The 19361-nt window shown below is 40.2% G+C and overlaps 5 non-coding genes across 5 annotated transcripts; all 5 read left to right on the top strand.

Moving 5' to 3' along the window:
* The first annotated feature begins 4348 nt into the window (after positions 1 to 4348).
* Positions 4349 to 4430, top strand: TRNAL-AAG (transfer RNA leucine (anticodon AAG)). Its single transcript has one exon. It is a non-coding gene; the product is annotated as a tRNA-Leu (tRNA).
* Positions 4431 to 12149: 7719 nt separating this feature from the next.
* Positions 12150 to 12231, top strand: TRNAL-AAG (transfer RNA leucine (anticodon AAG)). Its single transcript has one exon. It is a non-coding gene; the product is annotated as a tRNA-Leu (tRNA).
* Positions 12232 to 13610: 1379 nt separating this feature from the next.
* TRNAL-AAG (transfer RNA leucine (anticodon AAG)) lies at positions 13611 to 13692 on the top strand. Its single transcript has one exon. It is a non-coding gene; the product is annotated as a tRNA-Leu (tRNA).
* Positions 13693 to 15071: 1379 nt separating this feature from the next.
* On the top strand, positions 15072 to 15153 carry TRNAL-UAG (transfer RNA leucine (anticodon UAG)). Its single transcript has one exon. It is a non-coding gene; the product is annotated as a tRNA-Leu (tRNA).
* Positions 15154 to 18004: 2851 nt separating this feature from the next.
* TRNAL-AAG (transfer RNA leucine (anticodon AAG)) lies at positions 18005 to 18086 on the top strand. The gene has a single exon. It is a non-coding gene; the product is annotated as a tRNA-Leu (tRNA).
* Positions 18087 to 19361: the final 1275 nt, after the last annotated feature.

Raw genomic sequence — 19361 nt, 5'->3', positions numbered from 1 at the left:
AAGGCTCCAGTCTCTCTGGATGTGTGGGTTCAAATCCCACCGCTGTCATTATTTATTTGGATCTAATTTTTACCAAAAATTAGGAAACAGTTGAGGAAGTATAGGGGATTGAGAATTTAGGAGGCAGCCGTAATTTTATCCTATACTTTTGAACTACAAAAGGTGGAAAACCTGCGAAAACTGAGATTTTAAGAATGGACTGTAGAAAGGCAGTTTTTAATGGACTCAGTAAAAAGGAAGGAAAAGTAGGATGTTCTAAAGGAAAGAAATGTCCAGGAAGGATGGGAGATTTTGCTAAATTAAATTCTCACTGCACAATCAGTAACAATCCCAAAAAGAAGGAAGAATGGAAAGCATTTATGGAGACCAGGATGGCTGAATACTGAACTTAAAAGCTTGCTAAAAAGGAACAAAGAAATGAATATCAAATGAAAAGAAGGGTTCATATCTAAAGAAGAAAATAATGCTGTCTGCAGGGAAAGGTGGGCTAGCATTAGAAGAGCTAAAGCCAGTAATGAAGTGAGGCTTGCAAGAGAGACCAAAAGCAATAAGAAAGGATTTTGGAAGTAAGTCAAAAGTTAAAGAAAAGCCAAAGATGCTATAGGATTTTTAAAGGATGAAAAGGGTAAAGTGGTCAATAATGATGTTGAGAAGAATGAACTTTTAAATTCCTGTTATGCTTCTGTTTTCTCTAAGAAAGCAAATGTAACATCAAGTGATCTTCATTGTGCTGTAGAAGAAAAGGAACATGTGAGCAAGTCATACATATGAATACGGCATATGAATAGTCAAGTTGGCTTTAGGCATCAGAATTAATTACATAATTTACCATCTATGTTACATCGATGTCAGTTCAATCAATGATCAACGATTCTCAAAATTTGCCAAAATCAATCTTGGTCAAATGAAGTCTAACTGCTAGCTCATATCCCTGCTGCCTTTTTATTATTATCAATACAGGATGAGCAGAGTGATTAGCAAACATAAACAGAGCCATGCTGCTTCTGCTGCTTTCCAGTAAGTCACCCTAGTGATGGATTCATAGCTACACTGCTCTGCACTGCTGTATAATGTCTTCCTTGCTGCTGCTTCTGATTATCTGTTACGTACAGGCAGGGGTGTAGGAATCCTTCATGTTTGAGTGTCCTGTATGTGGGAGATCATAGCAAGTAATCTATACCACCTAACTCAGTGATATCTAAAAATTAGCGGTTGAGCCAACAGAGGAAAGATTAGTTAAATATCTGGATACAAGTCATATATTTTGCAAAATGGTGCCCCAGAGTCAATGTACAAATAAATCCCTGATAATTACGTTGCTCATGCATAATAACATTTTTATTTTTGTCTAATTAGTTATACAATGTTTTCCACAACTTATATCATTAGCAAATTTCTGATTTAAATAAGTTTGTAATTCCGTATGAGGTAGCGTGGCCGAGCGGTCTAAGGCGCTGGATTAAGGCACCAGTCTCTCTGGAGGCATGGGTTCAAATCCCACCACTGCCATTATTTATTTGGATCTAATTTTTACCAAAAATTGGGAAACAGTTGAGGAAGTATAGGGGGTTGAGAATTTAGGAGGCAGCGGTAATTTTATCCTATACTTTTGAACTACAAAAGGTGGAAAACCTGCGAAAACTGAGATTTTAAGATTGGACTGTAGAAAGAGAGTTTTTAATGGACTCAGTAAAAAGGAAGAAAAAGTAGGATGTTCTAAAGGAAATAAATGTCCAGGAAGGATGGGAGATTTTGCTAAATTAAATTCTCACTGCACAATCAGTAACAATCCCGAAAAGAAGGAAGAATGGAAAGCATTTATGGAGACCAGCATGGCTGAATACTGAACTTAAAAGCTTGCTAAAAAGGAACAAAGAAATGAATATCAAGTGAAAAAAGGGTTCATATCTAAAGAAGAATATAATGCTGTCTGCAGGGAAAGCTGGGCTAGCCTTAGAAGAGCTAAAGCCAGTAATGAATTGAGGCTTGCAAGAGAGACCAAAAGCAATAAGAAAGGATTTTGGAAGTAAGTCAAAAGTTAAAGAAAAGCCAAAGATGCTATAGGATTTTTAAAGGATGAAAAGGATAAAGTGGTCAATAATGATGTTGAGAAGACTGAACTTTTAAATTCCTGTTTTGCTTCTGTGTTCTCTAAGAAAGCAAATGTAACATCAAGTGATCTTCACTGTGCTGTAGAAGAAAAGGAACATGTGAGCAAGTCATACGTATGAATACGGCATATGAATAGTCATGTTGGCTTTAGGCATCAGAATTAACTACATAATTTACCATCTATGTTACATCCATGTCAGTTCAATCAATGATCAACCATTCTCAAAATTTGCCAAAATCAATCTTGGTCAAAAGAAGTCTAACTGCTAGCTCATATCCCTGCTGCCTTTTTAGGATTATCAATACAGGATGAGTAGAGTGATTAGCAAACATAAACAGAGCCATGCTGCTTCTGCTGCTTTCCAGTAAGTCACCCTAGTGATGAACTCATAGCTACATTGCTCTGCACTGCTGTATAATGTCTTCCTTGCTGCTGCTTCTGATTATCTGTTACGTACAGGCAGGGGTGTAGGAATCCTTCATGTTTGAGGGTCCTGTATATGGGAGATCATAGCAAGTAATCTATACCACCTAATTCAGTGATATCTAAAAATTAGCGGATGAGCCAACAGAGGAAAGATTAGTTAAATATCTGGATACAAGTCATATGTTTTGCAAAATGGTGCCCCAGAGTCAATGTACAAACAAATCCCTGATAATTACGTTGCTCATGCATAATAACATTTGTATTTTTGTCTAATTAGTTATACAATGTTTTTCACAACCTATATCATTAGCAAATTTCTGATTTAAATAAGTTTGAAATTCCATATGAGGTGGCGTGGCCGAGCGGTCTAAGGCGCTGGATTAAGGCTCCAGTCTCTCTGGAGGCATGGGTTCAAATCCTACCACTGCCATTATTTATTTGGATCTAATTTTTACCAAAAATTAGGAAACAGTTGAGGAAGTAAAGGGGATTGAGAATTTAGGAGACAGCGGTAATTCTATCCTATACTTTTGAACTACAAAAGGTGGAAAACCTGCGAAAACTGAGATTTTAAGATTGGACTGTAGAAAGGCAGTTTTTAATGGACTCAGTAAAATGGAAGGAAAGGTAGAATGTTCTAAAGGAAAGAAATGTCCAGGAAGGATGGGAGGTTTTGATAAATTAAATTCTCACTGCACAATCAGTAACAATCCCGAAAAGAAGGAAGAGTGGAAAGCATTTATGGAGACCAGGATGGCTGAATACTGAACTTAAAAGCTTGCTAAAAAGGAACAAAGAAATGAATATCAAGTGAAAAGAACGGTTCATATCTAAAGAAGAATATAATGCTGTCTGCAGGGAAAGGTGGGCTAGCGTTAGTAGAGCTAAAGCCAGTAATGAATTGAGGTTTGCAGGAGAGACCAAAAGCAATATGAAAGGATTTTGGAAGTAAGTCAAAAGTTAAAGAAAAGCCAAAGATGCTATAGGATTTTTAAAGGATGAAAAGGGTAAAGTGGTCAATAATGATGTTGAGAAGACTGAACTTTTAAATTCCTGTTTTGCTTCTGTGTTCTCTAAGAAAGCAAATGTAACATCAAGTGATCTTCACTGTGCTGTAGAAGAAAAGGAACATGTGAGCAAGTTATACGTATGAATACGGCATAAGAATAGTCATGTTGGCTTTAGGCATCAGAATTAACTACATAATTTACCATCTATGTTACATCCATGTCAGTTCAATCAATGATCAACCATTCTCAAAATTTGCCAAAATCAATCTTGGTCAAAAGAAGTCTAACTGCTAGCTCATATCCCTGCTGCCTTTTTAGTATTATCAATACAGGATGAGTAGAGTGATTAGCAAACATAAACAGAGCCATGCTGCTTCTGCTGCTTTCCAGTAAGTCACCCTAGTGATGAATTCATAGCTACACTGCTCTGCACTGCTGTATAATGTCTTCCTTGCTGCTGCTTCTGATTATCTGTTACGTACAGGCAGGGGTGTAGGAATCCTTCATGTTTGAGGGTCCTGTATATGGGAGATCATAGCAAGTAATCTATACCTCCTAATTCAGTGATATCTAAAAATTAGTGGATGAGCCAACAGAGGAAAGATTAGTTAAATATCTGGATACAAGTCATATGTTTTGTAAAATGGTGCCCTAGAGTAAATTTACAAACAAATCCCTGATAACTGCGTTGCTCATGCATAATAACATTTGTATTTTTGTCTAATTAGTTATACAATGTTTTCCGCAACTTATATCATTAGCAAATTTCTGATTTAAATAAGTTTGAACATCCGTATGAGGTAGCGTGGCCGAGCGGTCTAAGGCGCTGGATTAAGACTCCAGTCTCTCTGGAGGCGTGGGTTCAAAACCCACCGCTGCCATTATTTATTTGGATCTAATTTTTACCAAAAATTAGGAAACAGTTGAGGAAGTATAGGGGGTTGAGAATTTAGGAGGCAGCGGTAATTTTATCCTATACTTTTGAACTACAAAAGGTGGAAAACCTGCGAAAACTGAGATTTTAAGATTGGACTGTAGAAAGGCAGTTTTTAATGGACTCAGTGAAAAGGAAGGAAAAATAGGATGTTCTAAAGGAAAGAAATGTCCAGGAAGGATGGGAGGTTTTGATAAATTAAATTCTCATTGCACAATCAGTAACAATCCCGAAAAGAAGGAAGAATGGAAAGCATTTATGGAGACCAGGATGGCTGAATACAGAACTTAAAAGCTTGCTAAAAAGGAACAAAGAAATGAATATCAAGTGAAAAGAAGGGTTCATATCTAAAGAAGAATATAATGCTGTCTGCAGGGAAAGGTGGGCTAGCATTAGAAGAGCTAAAGCCAGTAATGAAGTGAGGCTTGCAAGAGAGACCAAAAGCAATTCGAAAGGATTTTGGAAGTAAGTCAAAAGTTAAAGAAAAGCCAAAGATGCTATAGGATTTTTAAAGGATGAAAAGGGTAAAGTGGTCAATAATGATGTTGAGAAGACTGAACTTTTAAATTCCTGTTTTGCTTCTGTTTTCTCTAAGAAAGCAAATGTAACATCAAGTGATCTTCACTGTGCTGTAGAAGAAAAGGAACATGTGAGCAAGTCATACGTATGAATACGGCATATGAATAGAGATGAGCGGTGTTCGACTAGAACTGTTCGCCAATCTCAAATTCGAGCTGTTTTGGGCGGTGTTCGAGTTGTTCGACGAACCCGAACGATTTGCAAAAAATTCGGCTGTTCGAGGTTATGTTCGATAACTGTTCGTGCACCAAAAGCTTGTCCTGCATGTCTGGCGCTATTTAGAGCACCAATCATGCAGGGATTGTCTGCCACTCACTGTAATGCCACAGCCATGGTGGTTGTGGCATTACAGTGATTGCCCAAATCGATGGGAACAGTATCAACAGTGAAACATGAAAAGCCGGCAATTCAGCAGCGGCATACACCGGTACCCGACAATTTAGAACCGAAAGAATAGAGCATCACACATAGATTAGATAGATATAAACATGTCAGCCACATATATACGAAGTACAGTGACAGTGCTGCTTACTGTACTTGTCATTTAGTGTAAAGGATTTATCAAAAAAAATAATAGTGTTTTCATGCACCGTCTCTTTAAAAAAGCCGGCCGGCAATTCAGCAGCGGTACCCGACAATTTATAACAGACAGAATAGAGCTTCACACATAGATTAGATAGATAGAAACATGTCAGTCACATATATATGAAGTACAGTGATAGTGTTGGTTACTGTACTTGTCATTTAGTATTAAAATAAAGGATTTATTATTAAAAAAAATGGAGTCGGGTTCCCCTTAATTTTAGGCTCTAGCGGAGGTTAAGCAGACGGCTGGGGCAGATGTTTGAAGCCTGGGAAGGGGGTAATACCCACGGAGCTTCCCAGGCTACTAATATCAGCCCCCAGCTGAATACCTAGCCTTTACTAGCTATTAAAATGGAGGACCCCCCCCAAAAAAATGACGTGGGGTCCCCCCTAATTTAATAGCTAGCAAAGGCTAGGCAGACAGCTGGGGGCTGATATTAGTAGCCCAGGAAGGGAGCCATGAATATTGGCCCCCTCCCAGGCTAGAAACACCAGCCGTCAGCCGCCCCAGAAATGGCGCATCCATAGGATGCGCCAATTCTGGCACTTAGCCTCGCTCTTCCACGCTGCCCTGGTGCGGTGGCAGGGGGTAATAGGGTTGGGGTTGATGTCAGCTTATAATGCCAGCTGACATCAAGCCCAGGTTAGTAATGGAGAGGCGTCTATAAGACACCCCCATTACTAACCCCATAGTCAAAGTTAAAAAAAACACAAACACCCAGAATAAAGTCCTTTAATTGAAATAAAGACACAATCCTTTATTGTTCTAAATTAAACCATACTTACCGTCACGCCCATTCCAGCTGAAGCCAACGATCTCCTGCAATAAAAGAAAAATAATAAAGCAACCTCATCCTTACCTTTCCATGGTTCCCACGACAGCTTCAGCTCTGCTACATCGAGATGACAGGCTGGACCGCAGCAGAACGCTGCCATCCAGCCTCTCATCCCGCAGACACTGAGAAGCGCAGGCTTACTTGCGCTGCTCAGCGTCTCTCTGTGACGACATCCAGATGAGCCGAGTTCATGTCCAATGAACTCGGCTCACCTCATGCACGTCACTGACAGCGTGGGAAAATTCTCACGCTGAAGCGGTGAGTGCAGGAGAATTCTCCCACGCTGTCAGTGACGTGCATAAGGTGAGCTCATGTCCAATGAACTCAACTCACCTCCTGCACGTCACTGACAGCGTGGGAGAATTCTCCTGCACTCAGCGCTTCAGCGTGAGAATTCTCCCGCTGAAGCGCTGAGTGCAGGAGAATTTTCCCACGCTGTCAGTGACGTGCATAAGGTGAGCTCATGTCCAATGAACTCAGCTCACCTCCTGCACGTCACTGACAGCGTGGGAGAATTCTCCTGCACTCAGCGCTTCAGTGTGAGAATTCTCCCACGCTGAAGCGGTGAGTGCAGGAGAATTTTCCCACGCTGTCAGTGACGTGCATGAGGTGAGCCGAGTTCATTGGACATTAACTCGGCTCATCTGGATGCCCTCACAGAGAGACACTGTGGAGCGCAAGCAAGCCTGCGCTTCTCAGTGTCTGCGGGATGACAGGCAGGATGGCAGCGTTCTGCTGCGGTCCAGCCTGTCATCTCGATGTAGCAGAGCTGAAGCTGTCATGGGAACCATGGAAAGGTAAGTATGATGTTGCTTTATTATTTTTCTTTTATTTCAGGAGATCGTTGGCTTCAGCTGGAATGGGCGTGATGGTAAGTATGGTTTAATTTAGAACAATAAAGAATTGTGTGTTTATTTCAATTAAAGGACTTTTTTCTGGGTGTTTGTGTTTTTTTTAAATACTTTACTAGAAATTCATGGTGGTCATGTCTAATATTGGCGTGACCCCATGAATTTCGGGCTTAGGGCCAGCTGATAATGCCAAGCTGGCCCTAACCCCTTTATTACCCAGTGAGCCACCGCATCAGGGCCCTGGATGAGTTGGGTACAGCGCCAGAAGATGGCGCTTCTATGAACGCGCCATTTTCCGGGGTGGCTGCGGACTGCAATTTGCAGCGGGGGTGGCCCAGAAAGCTTGGGCCTCCCTGCGCTGCGGATTCCAGCCCCCAGCTGCCTAGTTGTACCTGGCTGGACACAAAAACAGGGCGAAGCCCCACGTCAATTTTCTTTAAATTATTTCATGAAATAATTAAGAAAAAAAGGGCTTCCCTATATTGTTGTGTCCGGCCAGGTACAAATAGGCAGCTGGTGGTTGGGGGCAGCCCGTTCCTGCCTGCTGTACCTGACTGGACACAAATATAGTGCGAAGCCCCACGTCAATTTTTTTAAAATTATTTCATGAAATAATTAAGAAAAAAGGGCTTCCCTATATTGTTGTGTCCGGCCAGGTACAAATAGGCAGCTGGTGGATGGGGGCAGCCCGTTCCTGCCTGCTGTACCTGGCTGGACACAAATATAGTGCGAAGCCCCACCTCAATTTTTTTTAAATTATTTCATGAATTTCCTGAAATAATTTAAAAAAATTGAAGTGTGGCTTCGCACTATATTTGTGTCCAGCCAGGTACAGCAGGCAGGAACGGGCTGCCCCCATCCACCAGCTGCCTATTTGTACCTGGCCGGACACAACAATATAGGGAAGCCCTTTTTTTCTTAATTATTTCATGAATTTCATGAAATAATTAAAAAAAATTGAAGTGGGGCTTCGCACTATATTTGTGTCCAGCCAGGTACAGCAGGCAGGAACGGGCTGCCCCCATCCACCAGCTGCCTATTTGCACCTGGCCGGACACAACAATATAGGGAAGCCCTTTTTTTCTTAATTATTTCATGAATTTCATGAAATAATTAAAAAAAATTGAAGTGGGGCTTCGCACTATATTTGTGTCCAGCCAGGTACAGCAGGCAGGAACGGGCTGCCCCCATCCACCAGCTGCCTATTTGTACCTGGCCGGACACAACAATATAGGGAAGCCCTTTTTTTCTTAATTATTTCATGAATTTCATGAAATAATTAAAAAAAATTGAAGTGGGGCTTCGCACTATATTTGTGTCCAGCCAGGTACAGCAGGCAGGAACGGGCTGCCCCCATCCACCAGCTGCCTATTTGCACCTGGCCGGACACAACAATATAGGGAAGCCCTTTTTTTCTTAATTATTTCATGAATTTCATGAAATAATTAAAAAAAATTGAAGTGGGGCTTCGCACTATATTTGTGTCCAGCCAGGTACAGCAGGCAGGAACGGGCTGCCCCCAACCACCAGCTGCCTATTTGTACCTGGCCGGACACAACAATATAGGGAAGGCCTTTTTTTCTTAATTATTTCATGAATTTCATGAAATAATTAAAAAAAAAGTACGTGGGGCTTCGCCCTATTTTTGTGTCCAGCCAGGTACAACTAGGCAGCTGGGGGCTGGAATCTGCAGCGCAGGGAGGCCCAAGCTTTCTGGGCCCCCGCCCGCTACAAATTGCAGTCCGCAGCCACCCCGGAAAATGGCGCGTTCATAGAAGCGCCATCTTCTGGCGCTGTACCCAACTCATCCAGGGCCCTGGTGCGGTGGCTCACTGGGTAATAAAGGGGTTAGGGCCAGCTTGGTATTATCAGCTGGCCCCAAGCCCAAAATTCATGGGGTCACGCCAGTATTAGACATGACCGCCATGAATTTCTAGTAAAGTATTTAAAAAAAACACAACACCCAGAATAAAGTCCTTTAATTGAAATAAAGAGACAATTCTTTATTGTTCTAAATTAAACCATACTTACCATCACACCCATTCCAGCTGAAGCCAACGATCTCCTGCAATAAAAGAAAAATAATAAACCAACCTCATCCTTACCTTTCCATGGTTCCCACGACAGCTTCAGCTCTGCTACATCGAGATGACTGGCTGGACCGCAGCAGAACGCTGCCATCCAGTCTGTCATCCCGCAGACACTGAGAAGAGCAGGCTTGCTTGCGCTCCTCACTGTCTCGCTGTGACGGCATCCAGATGAGCCGAGGTCATGTCCAATGAACTCGGCTCACCTCATGCACGTCACTGACAGCGTGGGAAAATTCTCACGCTGAAGTGCTGAGTGCAGGAGAATACTCCCACGCTGTCAGTGATGTGCATGAGGTGAGCTCATGTCCAATGAACTCAGCTCACCTCCTGCACGTCACTGACAGCGTGGGAAAATTCTCCTGCAATCAGCGCTTCAGCGTGAGAATTTTCCCACGCTGTCAGTGACGTGCATGAGGTGAGCCGAGTTCATTGGACATGAACTCGGCTCATCTGGATGTCGTCACAGAGAGACGCTGAGCAGCGCAAGCAAGCCTGCGCTTCTCAGTGTCTGCGGGATGACAGGCTGGATGGCAGCGTTCTGCTGCGGTCCAGCCTGTCATCTCGATGTAGCAGAGCTGAAGCTGTCGTGGGAACCATGGAAAGGTAAGGATGAGGTTGCTTTATTATTTTTCTTTTATTGCAGGAGATCGTTGGTTTCAGCTGGAATGGGCGTGATGGTAAGTATGGTTTAATTTAGAACAATAAAGGATTGTGTCTTTATTTCAATTAAAGGACTTTATTCTGGGTGTTTGTGTTTTTTTTAACTTTGACTATGGGGTTAGTAATGGCGGTGTCTTATAGACGCCTCTCCATTACTAACCTGGGCTTGATGTCAGCTGGCATTATAAGCTGACATCAACCCCAACCCTATTACCCCCTGCCACCGCACCAGGGCAGCGTGGAAGAGCGAGGCTAAGTGCCAGAATTGGCGCATCCTATGAATGCGCCATTTCTGGGGCGGCTGACGGCTGGTGTTTCTAGCCTGGGAGGGGGCCAATATTCATGGCTCCCTTCCTGGGCTATTAATATCAGCCCCCAGCTGTCTGCCTAGCCTTTGCTAGCTATTAAATTAGGGGGGACCCCACGTCATTTTTTTTGGGGGGTCCCCCAATTTAATAGCTAGTAAAGGCTATGTATTCAGCTGGAGGCTGATATTAGTAGCCTGGGAAGCTCCGTGGGTATTACCCCCTTCACAGGCTTCAAACATCTGCCCCAGCCGTCTGCTTAACCTCCGCTAGAGCCTAAAATTAAGGGGAACCCCACGCCAATTTTTTTAATAATAAATCCTTTATTTTAATACTAAATGACAAGTACAGTAACCAACACTATCACTGTACTTCATATATATGTGACTGACATGTTTCTATCTATCTAATCTATGTGTGATGCTCTATCTTTCTGTTCTAAATTGTCGGGTACCGCTGCTGAATTGCCGGCCGGCTTTTTTAAAGAGACAGTGCATGAAAACACTATTATTTTTTTAAATAAATCCTTTACACTAAATGACAAGTACAGTAAGCAACACTATCACTGTACTTATTATATATGTGACTGACATGTTTCTATCTATCTAATCTATGTGTGAAGCTCTATTCTTTCTGTTCTAAATTGTCGGGTACCGCTGCTGAATTGCCGGCCGGCTTTTTTAAAGAGACGGTGCATGAAAACACTAATATTTTTTTTAATAAATCCTTTACACTAAATGACAAGTGCAGTAACCAACACTGTCACTGTGCTTCTTATATGTGTGACTGACATGTTTCTATCTATCTAATCTATGTGTGATGCTCTATTCCTTCTTGTCTAAATTGTCGGGTACCGGTGTATGCCGCTGCTGAATTTGCCGGCCGGCTTTTTTAAAGAGAGTGTCTTCTGAGCAGTTTGTCAGCTTTTGGACACCTTTGCAGGTGTTTTCTATGTGTTTCTATGTGTTTTTGTTTGCCTGCCATTGGTTTTAACGGTGTTCGACGGTGTTCTAAGGTGTTCGACGAACAGTTCGACGAACAGTTCCTCGAACATCCCGGTGTTCGACGAACCGAACCGAACCCGAACACTACGGGGGTGGCTCAACACTACATATGAATAGTCATGTTGGCTTTAGGCATCAGAATTAACTACATAATTTACCATCTATGTTACATCCATGTCAGTTCAATCAATGATCAACCATTCTCAAAATTTGCCAAAATCAATCTTGGTCAAAAGAAGTCTAACTGCTAGCTCATATCCCTGCTGCCTTTTTAGGATTATCAATACAGGATGAGTAGAGTGATTAGCAAACATAAACAGAGCCATGCTGCTTCTGCTGCTTTCCAGTATGTCACCCTAGTGATGAATTCATAGCTACACTGCTCTGCACTGCTGTATAATGTCTTCCTTGCTGCTGCTTCTGATTATCTGTTACATACAGGCAGGGGTGTAGGAATCCTTCATGTTTGAGTGTCCTATATATGGGAGATCATAGCAAGTAATCTATACCACCTAATACAGTGATATCTAAAAATTAGCGGATGAGCCAACAGAGGAAAGATTAGTTAAATATCTGGATACAAGTCATATGTTTTGTAAACTGGTGCCCCAGAGTCAATGTACAAACAAATCCCTGATAATTACGTTGCTCATGCATAATAACATTTGTATTTTTGTCTAATTAGTTATACAATGTTTTCCACAACCTATATCATTAGCAAATTTCTGATTTAAATAAGTTTGAAATTCCGTATGAGGTGGCGTGGCCGAGCGGTCTAAGGTGCTGGATTAAGGCTCCAGTCTCTCTGGAGGCATGGGTTCAAATCCCACCACTGCCATTATTTATTTGGATCTAATTTTTACCAAAAATTAGGAAACAGTTGAGGAAGTAAAGGGGATTGAGAATTTAGGATACAGCGGTAATTCTATCCTATACTTTTGAACTACAAAAGGTGGAAAACCTGCGAAAACTGAGATTTTAAGATTGGACTGTAGAAAGGCAGTTTTTAATGGACTCAGTAAAATGGAAGGAAAGGTAGAATGTTCTAAAGGAAAGAAATGTCCAGGAAGGATGGGAGGTTTTGATAAATTAAATTATCACTGCACAATCAGTAACAATCCCGAAAAGAAGGAAGAATGGAAAGCATTTATGGAGACCAGGATGGCTGAATACTGAACTTAAAAGCTTGCTAAAAAGGAACAAAGAAATGAATATCAAGTGAAAAGAAGGGTTCATATCTAAAGAAGAATATAATGCTGTCTGCAGGGAAAGGTGGGCTAGCGTTAGTAGAGCTAAAGCCAGTAATGAATTGAGGTTTGCAGGAGAGACCAAAAGCAATATGAAAGGATTTTGGAAGTAAGTCAAAAGTTAAAGAAAAGCCAAAGATGCTATAGGATTTTTAAAGGATGAAAAGGGTAAAGTGGTCAATAATGATGTTGAGAAGACTGAACTTTTAAATTCCTGTTTTGCTTCTGTGTTCTCTAAGAAAGCAAATGTAACATCAAGTGATCTTCACTGTGCTGTAGAAGAAAAGGAACATGTGAGCAAGTTATACGTATGAATACGGCATAAGAATAGTCATGTTGGCTTTAGGCATCAGAATTAACTACATAATTTACCATCTATGTTACATCCATGTCAGTTCAATCAATGATCAACCATTCTCAAAATTTGCCAAAATCAATCTTGGTCAAAAGAAGTCTAACTGCTAGCTCATATCCCTGCTGCCTTTTTAGTATTATCAATACAGGATGAGTAGAGTGATTAGCAAACATAAACAGAGCCATGCTGCTTCTGCTGCTTTCCAGTAAGTCACCCTAGTGATGAATTCATAGCTACACTGCTCTGCACTGCTGTATAATGTCTTCCTTGCTGCTGCTTCTGATTATCTGTTACGTACAGGCAGGGGTGTAGGAATCCTTCATGTTTGAGGGTCCTGTATATGGGAGATCATAGCAAGTAATCTATACCTCCTAATTCAGTGATATCTAAAAATTAGTGGATGAGCCAACAGAGGAAAGATTAGTTAAATATCTGGATACAAGTCATATGTTTTGTAAAATGGTGCCCTAGAGTAAATTTACAAACAAATCCCTGATAACTGCGTTGCTCATGCATAATAACATTTGTATTTTTGTCTAATTAGTTATACAATGTTTTCCGCAACTTATATCATTAGAAAATATCTGATTTAAATAAGTTTGAACATCCGTATGAGGTAGCGTGGCCGAGCGGTCTAAGGCGCTGGATTAAGGCTCCAGTCTCTCTGGAGGCGTGGGTTCAAAACCCACCACTGCCATTATTTCTTTGGATCTAATTTTTACCAAAAATTAGGAAACAGTTGAGGAAGTATAGGGGGTTGAGAATTTAGGAGGCAGCGGTAATTTTATCCTCTACTTTTGAACTACAAAAGGTGGAAAACCTGCGAAAACTGAGATTTTAAGATTGGACTGTAGAAAGGCAGTTTTTAATGGACTCAGTAAAAAGGAAGGAAAAATAGGATGTTCTAAAGGAAAGAAATGTCCAGGAAGGATGGGAGGTTTTGATAAATTAAATTCTCATTGCACAATCAGTAACAATCCCGAAAAGAAGGAAGAATGGAAAGCATTTATGGAGACCAGGATGGCTGAATACTGAACTTAAAAGCTTGCTAAAAAGGAACAAAGAAATGAATATCAAGTGAAAAGAAGGGTTCATATCTAAAGAAGAATATAATGCTGTCTGCAGGGAAAGGTGGGCTAGCATTAGAAGAGCTAAAGCCAGTAATGAAGTGAGGCTTGCAAGAGAGACCAAAAGCAATAAGAAAGGATTTTGAAAGTACGTCAAAAGCTAAAAAAAAGCCAAAGATGCTATAGGATTTTTAAAGGATGAAAAGGGTAAAGTGGTCAATAATGATGTTGAGAAGACTGAACTTTTAAATTCTTGTTTTGCTTCTGTGTTCTCTAAGAAAGCAAATGTAACATCAAGTGATCTTCACTGTGCTGTAGAAGAAAAGGAACATGTGAGCAAGTCATACGTGTGAATACGGCATATGAATAGTCATGTTGGCTTTAGGCATCAGAATTAACTACATAATTTACCATCTATGTTACATCCATGTCAGTTCAATCAATGATCAACCATTCTCAAAAGTTGCCAAAATCAATCTTGGTCAAAAGAAGTCTAACTGCTAGCTCATATCCCTGCTGCCTTTTTAGGATTATCAATACAGGATGAGTAGAGTGATTAGCAAACATAAACAGAGCCATGCTGCTTCTGCTGCTTTCCAGTAAGTCACCCTAGTGATGAATTCATAGCTACACTGCTCTGCACTGCTGTATAATGTCTTCCTTGCTGCTGCTTCTGATTATCTGTTACATACAGGCAGGGGTGTAGGAATCCTTCATGTTTGAGTGTCCTATATATGGGAGATCATAGCAAGTAATCTATACCACCTAATACAGTGATATCTAAAAATTAGCGGATGAGCCAACAGAGGAAAGATTAGTTAAATATCTGGATACAAGTCATATGTTTTGTAAACTGGTGCCCCAGAGTCAATGTACAAACAATTACCTGATAATTACGTTGCTGTTGCATAATAACATTTGTCTTTTTGTATTATTGGATATAAAATATTTTCTGCGACTTACATCAAAAGCAAACTTTTGATATAAATAACATTAAACATATGTAAGAGGTAGCGTGGCCGAGCGGTCCAAGACGCTGGATTTAGGCTCCAGTCTCTCTGGAGGCGTGGGTTCAAATCCCACCACTGCCATTAATTATTTGGATCAAATTTTTACCAAAATTTAGTAAACGGTTGAGGAAGTAAAGGGGACTGAGAACTTAGGAGGCAGCGATCATGCTATCCTATAATTTTGAACTACAAAAGGAGGAAAACCTGCGAAAACTGAGATTTTAAGATTGGACTGTAGAAAGGCAGTTTTTAATGGACTCAGTAAAAAGGAAGGAAAGGTAGGAAGTTCTAAAGGAAAGAAATGTCAAGGAAGGATGGGAGATTTTGCTAAATTTAATTCTCACTGCACAATCAGTAACAATCCCGAAAAGAAGGAAGAATGGAAAGCATTTATTGAGACCAGGATGGCTGAATACTGAACTTAAAAGCTTGCTAAAAAGGAACAAAGAAATGAGTATCACATGGAAAGAAGGGTTCATATCTAAAGAAGAATATAATGCTGTCTGGAGGGAAAGCTGGGCTAGCGTTAGAAGAGCGAAAGCCAGTAATGAATTGAGGCTTGCAAGAGAGACCAAAAGCAATAAGAAAGGATTTTGAAAGTAAATCAAAAGTTAAAGAAAAGCCAAAGTTGCTATAGGATTTTTAAAGGATGAAAAGGGTAATGTGGTCAATAATGATGTTGAGAAAACTGAACTTTTAAATTCCTATTTGGCTTCTCTGTTCTCTAAGAAAGCAAATGTAACATCAAGTGATCTTCACTGTGCTGTAGAAGAAAAGGAACATGTGAAAAAGTCATACGTATGAATACTGCATATGAGTGGTCATGTTAGCTTTAGGCATCAGAATTAATTACATAATTTACCATCTATGTTACATCCATGTCAGTTCAATCAATGATCAACCATTCTCAAAATTTGCCAAAATCAATCTTGGTCAAAAGAAGTCTAACTGCTAGCTCATATCCCTGCTGCCTTTTTAGGATTATCCATACAGGATGAGCAGAGTGATTAGCAAACATAAACAGAGCCATGCTGCTTCTGCTGCTTTCCAGTAAGTCACCCTAGTGATGGATTCATAGCTACACTGCTCTGCACTGCTCTGCACTGCTGTATAATGTCTTCCTTGCTGCTGCTTCTGATTATCTGTTACGTACAGGCAGGGGTGTAGGAATCCTTCAAGTTTGAGTGTCCTGTATGTGGGAGATCATAGCAAGTAATCTATACCACCTAATTCAGTGATATCTAAAAATTAGCGGTTGAGCCAACAGAGGAAAGATTAGTTAAATATCTGGATACAAGTCATATGTTTTGCAAAATGGTACCCCAGAGTCAATGTACAAACAAATCCCTGATAATTACGATGCTCATGCATAATAACATTTGTATTTTTGTCTAATTAGTTATACAATGTTTTCCGCAACTTATATCATTAGCAAATTTCTGATTTAAATAAGTTTGAGCATCCGTATGAGGTAGCGTGGCCGAGCAGTCTAAGGCGCTGGATTAAGGCTCCAGTCTCTCTGGATGTGTGGGTTCAAATCCCACCGCTGTCATTATTTATTTGGATCTAATTTTTACCAAAAATTAGGAAACAGTTGAGGAAGTATAGGGGATTGAGAATTTAGGAGGCAGCGGTAATTTTATCCTATACTTTTGAACTACAAAAGGTGGAAAACCTGCGAAAACTGAGATTTTAAGATTGGACTGTAGAAAGGCAGTTTTTAATGGACTCAGTAAAAAGGAAGGAAAAGTAGGATGTTCTAAAGGAAAGAAATGTCCAGGAAGGATGGGAGATTTTGCTAAATTAAATTCTCACTGCACAATCAGTAACAATCCCAAAAAGAAGGAAGAATGGAAAGCATTTATGGAGACCAGGATGGCTGAATACTGAACTTAAAAGCTTGCTAAAAAGGAACAAAGAAATGAATATCAAATGAAAAGAAGGGTTCATATCTAAAGAAGAATATAATGCTGTCTGCAGGGAAAGGTGGGCTAGCATTAGAAGAGCTAAAGCCAGTATTGAAGTGAGGCTTGCAAGAGAGACCAATAGCAATAAGAAAGGATTTTGGAAGTAAGTCAAAAGTTAAAGAAAAGCCAAAGATGCTATAAGATTTTTAAAGGATGAAACGGGGAAAAGGGGTCAATAATGATGTTGAGAAGTCTGAACTTTTAAATTTTTGTTTTGCTTCTGTGTTCTCTAAGAAAGCAAATGTAACATCAAGTGATCTTCACTGTGCTGTAGAAGAAAAGGAACATGTGAGCAAGTCATACATAAGAATACGGCATATGAATAGTCATGTTGGCTTTAGGCATCAGAATTAATTACATAATTTACCATCTATGTTACATCGATGTCAGTTCAATCAATGATCAACGATTCTCAAAATTTGCCAAAATCAATCTTGGTCAAATGAAGTCTAACTGCTAGCTCATATCCCTGCTGCCTTTTTAGGATTATCAATACAGGATGAGCAGAGTGATTAGCAAACATAAACAGAGCCATGCTGCTTCTGCTGCTTTCCAGTACGTCACCCTAGTGATGGATTCATAGCTACACTGCTCTGCACTGCTGTATAATGTCTTCCTTGCTGCTGCTTCTGATTATCTGTTACGTACAGGCAGGGGTGTAGGAATCCTTCAAGTTTGAGTGTCCTGTATGTGGGAGATCATAGCAAGTAATCTATACCACCTAATTCAGTGATATCTAAAAATTAGCGGTTGAGCCAACAGAGGAAAGATTAGTTAAATATCTGGATACAAGTCATATGTTTTGCAAAATGGTGCCCCAGAGTCAATGTACAAACAAATCCCTGATAATTACGTTGCTCATGCATAATAACATTTGTATTTTTGTCTAATTAGATATACAATGGTTTCTGCCACTTATATCATTAGCAAATATCTGATTTAAATAAGTTTGAACATCCGTATGAGGTAGCGTGGCCGAGCGGTCTAAGGCGCTGGATTAAGGCTCCAGTCTCTCTGGAGATGTGAGTTCAAATCCCACCGCTGCCATTATTTATTTGGATCTAATTTTTACCAAAAATTAGGAAACAGTTGAGGACGTAAAGGGGATTGAGAATTTAGGAGACAGCGGTAATTCTATCCTATACTTTTGAACTACAAAAGGTGGAAAACCTGCGAAAACTGAGATTTTAAGATTGGACTGTAGAAAGGCAGTTTTTAATGGACTCAGTAAAAAGGAAAGAAAGGTAGAATGTTCTAAAGGAAAGAAATGTCCAGGAAGGATGGGAGATTTTGCTAAATTAAATTCTCACTGCACAATCAGTAACAATCCCGAAAAGAAGGAAGAATGGAAAACATTTATGGAGACCAGGATGGCTGAATACTGAACTTAAAAGCTTGCTAAAAAGGAACAAAAAATGAATATCAAGTGAAAAAAGGGTTCATATCTAAAGAAGAATATAATGCTGTCTGCAGGGAAAGCTGGGCTAGCGTTAGAAGAGCTAAAGCCAGTAATGAATTGAGGCTTGCAAGAGAGACCAAAAGCAATAAGAAAGGATTTTGGAAGTAAGTCAAAAGTTAAAGAAAAGCCAAAGATGCTATAGGATTTTTAAAGGATGAAAAGGGTAAAGTGGTCAATAATGATGTTGAGAAGACTGAACTTTTAAATTCCTGTTTTGCTTCTCTGTTCTCTAAGAAAGCAAATGTAACATCAAGTGATCTTCACTGTGCTGTAGAAGAAAAGGAACATGTGAGTAAGTCATACGTATGAATACGGCATATGAATAGTCATGTTGGCTTTAGGCATCAGAATTAACTACATAATTTACCATCTATGTTACATCCATGTCAGTTCAATCAATGATCAACCATTCTCAAAATTTGCCAAAATCAATCTTGGTCAAAAGAAGTCTAACTGCTAGCTCATATCCCTGCTGCCTTTTTAGGATTATCAATACAGGATGAGTAGAGTGATTAGCAAACATAAACAGAGCCATGCTGCTTCTGCTGCTTTCCAGTAAGTCACCCTAGTGATGAACTCATAGCTACATTGCTCTGCACTGCTGTATAATGTCTTCCTTGCTGCTGCTTCTGATTATCTGTTACGTACAGGCAGGGGTGTAGGAATCCTTCATTTTTGAGGGCCCTGTATATGGGAGATCATAGAAAGTAATCTATACCACCTAATTCAGTGATATCTAAAAATTAGCGGATGAGCCAACAGAGGAAAGATTAGTTAAATATCTGGAAACAAGTCATATGTTTTGTAAAATGGTGCCCCAGAGTCAATGTACAAACAAATCCCTGATAATTACGTTGCTGTTG

Source organism: Phyllobates terribilis, unplaced genomic scaffold, assembly GCF_046119375.1.
Source record: "Phyllobates terribilis strain yellow unplaced genomic scaffold, ASM4611937v1 Scaffold_11__3_contigs__length_659146591, whole genome shotgun sequence".
Taxonomy (NCBI): Eukaryota; Metazoa; Chordata; class Amphibia; order Anura; family Dendrobatidae; genus Phyllobates; species Phyllobates terribilis.
Note: the sequence above shows the minus strand (reverse complement) of the source record. Positions and strands in the feature narration are given on the sequence as shown.